Source organism: Solanum tuberosum, unplaced genomic scaffold, assembly GCF_000226075.1.
Source record: "Solanum tuberosum cultivar DM 1-3 516 R44 unplaced genomic scaffold, SolTub_3.0 scf00399, whole genome shotgun sequence".
Taxonomy (NCBI): domain Eukaryota; kingdom Viridiplantae; phylum Streptophyta; class Magnoliopsida; order Solanales; family Solanaceae; genus Solanum; species Solanum tuberosum.
In genome coordinates, this window is record NW_006239335.1 from 125,270 (window position 1) to 130,164 (window position 4,895).

Consider the following 4,895-nt stretch of genomic DNA (forward strand, 5'->3'; position numbering starts at 1 on the left):
CATGAACACATTTATATTCACAACATGATTACCTTTACTTCATTAGATTCTCATTCAAATCTTTTACATCACATTCACATATATGATATCATGTCAACACTTCAATTCCTCATATAATGCCTTCAAGGCCATAATCATAATACATTCAATAAGTAAACACCTCCACCATAAGTGGATCACACATCAATCTATCACAATTCTATATCAATTCTACATTAACAATGAAGTTAGGTCAACTTACCCTTTTCCAAAGCCACAATCACCATTCCTCAATTCTTCAACAATTCTCAATAGATAAACATAGATAATAATAGAAATCAACTACTCAACTCAACCTAAGCATTTTCCCATCATCATCAATCATAAACATTCAATCCACTTCATAAGCCAAATTTAGGAAACTTGGAAAGACATGGGTTCATGGACTTTTCTTTCTTAAAACCATCAATAAACATCAATAATAACATAAATCATCAATAAAAAATCATTTAGTGCAAGAACCCATGCTAGAACCGAAATTAGGACTTTATTGAGTTTTTGAAGAACTTTCAAAACACTTTGATTTGGCTCCTTGAATGGAAGAGGAATCAAGGATAAAGGATCCCCATACCTTAATCATCACGAATCCCACGAAAATTGAAGAAGAAACACCATGAAATCCTCAACCCTAGCTCCCACATTCTTCTCTTCTTTGAGTTAGAGAGAAATATAGAGAGAGGAAGACTTTGGGATTTTGATTTTTTTGAAGAATGAATTACAAAAAATACCCTTTTAAAGTGTTTTAATACCTTATATTGCTATTTAGAAATAATATAAAATATACCCACTTCTTAATTTAACTAAAAAATAATATTTACGAAAACGCCCCTTGCCCGCATGGACTTACCAAATAAAACTAAGGTAATTGCCTAGGGAGCTTCTAAGGGCAGTGATGCCTTTCGCCTTCCTTGAACCCTCTCTTGAACTTATACTTTGTCAAATTTTAGGAAAATTTCATAACTCCAATTTATGATAAAACTTTTAAGATTCATACGTTAGGCTCTAGTTTTACCTATCAATTTTTAGGGTCGCTACAGACCTGGTCCTCGGTCTGCTCAAAATGATATTTGCAGATGACAAAGGTTGTGACGATGGTGTTGAAGAGAAGCAGATCAGACCATCCTTCAGGTGGAATACGCAGGCTTTTAATCTTTCAAAGAACTTTCGGGCTGAAGTGGTGAACACTACATGTTTTGTGACCAAAAGGATGATATTGAGAAGTTTGATCTCAATATTGATGAAAGAATAGTTGCAGTATACTCTTCCTCCAGCAAGGCTTATAGGGTGCATAAAAAGGTGGTCATGTGATTTTTTTTATGAGTTTAGAAATTGCAAAAGAAAGAAGATTTTGAAATGGAAGGGTTGCTTCAGATTCAGAGAGACGGTTTTAATAGTGAGCTTGCTGAAGAACATCCTCTTCATGAATGCAGCAATCTCAAGGAGGCTGATACAGATGATGAACCTGATGAGGGACCTGGTCCGTTAGACAGTGCTGAATAAAGATGATGCATTTCAAACTGATAATGTGAATTCTAAAGCTGAGAATGAAGAAGCTGATCAAGTTCAGTTTGAAAGAAGCAAAGTATGACACTCGGTTCCCAACAAGCTGATAGATTGTCCAAATTCCTCTTCAACAATGGCTTCAAGAGAGGTAAAATTGACAAAATCCTCTCTTTTAAATTACAAGGAAGGGAGCTGATGATTATTCAAGTATATCAATGATGTCATTTTTGGAGAAACCTTTTGAATTGTTGTGTGAAGAGTTCGTCGCATTCATGGGTAGTGAGTTCTAAATGAGCACGATGGGAGATTTTTTCTTAGAGCTACAAATTCAGCACACCTCGAAAGGTACCCTCGGTTGTCCAGAAAAGCACATCAATGAGCTGCTCAAATGGCTTAACATACTTGAAGCCAAGACAATGATAAAGAGGGGTAATGTCATCATGAAGCTTTGTAAGATGGAAGATCAAGTGGCTGATATCTTCACTGAAGCTCTAAGTAAGGACCAGTTGTATACTCTCATAGGAGCTTAGCTATAGAGAAGACGATAGCACAACGTTCAGGGTAATTGATGTCTGATCAAAGACAGGGACCTGGTACCAAGTTCAAAGATTCCATTCTTGTACAAAGGAATCACATTTGAAGGCTGCTGAGAGAATCTTGAGACATTTGCAGAAGACAGGGGACCTAGTCCTATTCTGTCCATCAGAAGACTTTTTGATTTGGAGGAACATGTGATGTTGATTATGCTGGATATCAAATTGATGGAAAGAGTACCTCAAGAGTGACGTATGTTAAAGGTTGTACTCTCACTCATGGGGAACTAAAAGGCAAGAATCAATTACTCTTTCAACAACTGAGGTAGAGGTAGAGATGTGCTCAACTCTCATGGATCAAGTAGCAGCCTGAAGCTCTTAAAAATCTGGCTGAAACAATCAAGCTGATGATGGAAATGCTAAAACTTTCTTGAATGGATCCTGCCTGAAGCAATCAACTCTCTAATGACTATGCAAAGGGAGCAGGTATCCTTGTCTTTCAGTTATGTATGTTTTAGCAAGTTCAGTTTCATACCTTTTGTAGGTATACACACATGGCAAAAGGGCTGAAGGAAAGGAGAGGTCAGGACAGATATAGGCAATCATATTCAAACTACATAGAGGGACCTGGTCCGTTCTCGAAGGTTAGCACTCTTAACATTGCAGTTTGAATTATGCATGTGAATCGTTACAATTGCCACATGTCTGTCATTCAGGTATCGGATCGTTGTCCCATATTTTGAATACCTAAATAACATCCTCTTTCACATAATACACCCTTTCACTTCCTTTATACTCCATATTTCTTTTCAAATCCCCTACCAAGAACATAAATTTTTTTTTAAAAAAAATCCTCTTTTCTCCTCTCTCAAAATACACTTCAAATAGTTAAACTATTTGTTCTTATTGGAGATTTTTATGATGAAGCTGTTTTAAGTGTGAAGAGGGACCAAGTCCATCAAGCAAAAGGAAGGTGTGGAAAAGATGATGTTCAAAAGGGGGAAGTTGATATTCTGAGAACTCAAGTATTCTGAATAGGAGGGTGTCGTGTCTGATTCAAAATATATATATATATAAGCCTTGAGTAAGTTTGATTTTATCAATCCTTTTGTTATGAGAAACTTAGGCTAGTGTTGGAAGCTATGAAAGTTGGTCTTACTAATAGGAATACTGAAATGGTTTGCCTAAAGGCTCAGCTTCTGAAACAGCACTATCATAGGGACCAGGTTAAAAAAAAACTGGCAGCGTTGAAGGTTCAACATGAAGCCTGGGCAGCAAAGCATGCTGAACTTTAAGAGAGATTCTGAAAAATCATGCTAAGGGATATGATCTTCTAACTCTATTCTTTCAATCCCTTGCTTCTAAGTCATCCCCTCTCTTCCTAAACTCCTGTGTCAGTCCCCCTTGTTTTCTATCGGAACTCAGTGGGCAATGTTTTAGTTCTCATTCGTAATAATATGTGCAATGCTTTGATTGCTGATCTTTTGTGTATGAATGAAAAAATGTCTTGTTTCTACTGACTTGTCTCATTACTTTATGCATTTTTACTCATGCTCAGTGTTGCCCAAGTGGCCATGAATTTGCTTGAACTGCCTTTCTGTCAACTTGGTTTACTGCTTTAACCTTTTTTTATGATGTCAAAAGGGAGAAAATTGTTAAGGTATGAGATCAATGATATTAGTTACTTTGAAGAAGACCTGGTCATGCTGATAGGGGGGATAAATGTTAGCTACTTGAAAAAGACCTGGTCATGTCGATAGGGGGAATCAATGCTAGCTACTTGAGGAGGACATGGTCCTGCCGATAGGGGGAAGAAGTTGTTTGTCATCATCAAAAAGGGGGAAAATGCTATTTTGATGTTTTGATAATTTGACAAACTTCGGGGATGATGAAAATCCAGTTACCTAAAGAGCTCTTGTTGATAGGGGGAATGGGTGAATAAGTTTTTCATCATCAAAAAGGGAAAATGCTAGTTTGATGTTTTGATGATTTGACAAACTTCGAGGATGATGAAACTCCAGTTACCCGAAGAGTTCTTGTTGATAGGGGGAACTGGTGAATAAGTATGTTATCATCAAAAAGGGGGAAAATGTTAGTTCGAAGCTGATATGAGATGTTAGTTCAAAGTTGATAGGAAGTTTTGATGATTTCACAAACTTATCGATCAAACAAGGAACCATATCCTTGCTATTGGGACTGCTAACAGGGGAAAAAATGAATAAACTTAGTGTGAGGAATATTTGTGTGTAATCATCAAAAAGGGGGAAAATGTTATATTCTAGGTGTTTTGATAATCCTCACAAATGTAGAGACCTGGTCCCTGGCAGAGTGCTCTCGTCCAGATACAAATGGAGTACAGCTGTAAAGTTGTCATGTCAGGTGGTAGGTGAAAATGCAGTGTCCTACACCAATAGGAAGAGCGGACAAGATTGTATGTTTTAGTGTCTCACAAATGCAGGGACCTGGTCCCAGGCAGAGTTCTCTTGTCCAGATCTATAATGGGGTACAACTGTAAAGCTGTCGTGTCAGAGGTTGGTGAGGCGTCAGCGTACTACACCAATCAGAATGGACGAGGGTGTTTGTCCAATGGGTAATAACTCTTTATGGTTGATATTTTCTACATGACAAACACCATATTAAATTCATTCATCCTAAGAAGGAAGTCAGCCAGCAAGCCTTTTCAAGAACCCTCAAAGAAGTTTGCAAGGGACCTGGTCCCAGCAAGACTGCGATATGAAAAGGTGACAAGACAGCTGTCAGAAAAGCTGCTACATCTGATGTGGTAGGTGCACAGCTTTTCTAAACAGCAGGCCTTCAGCC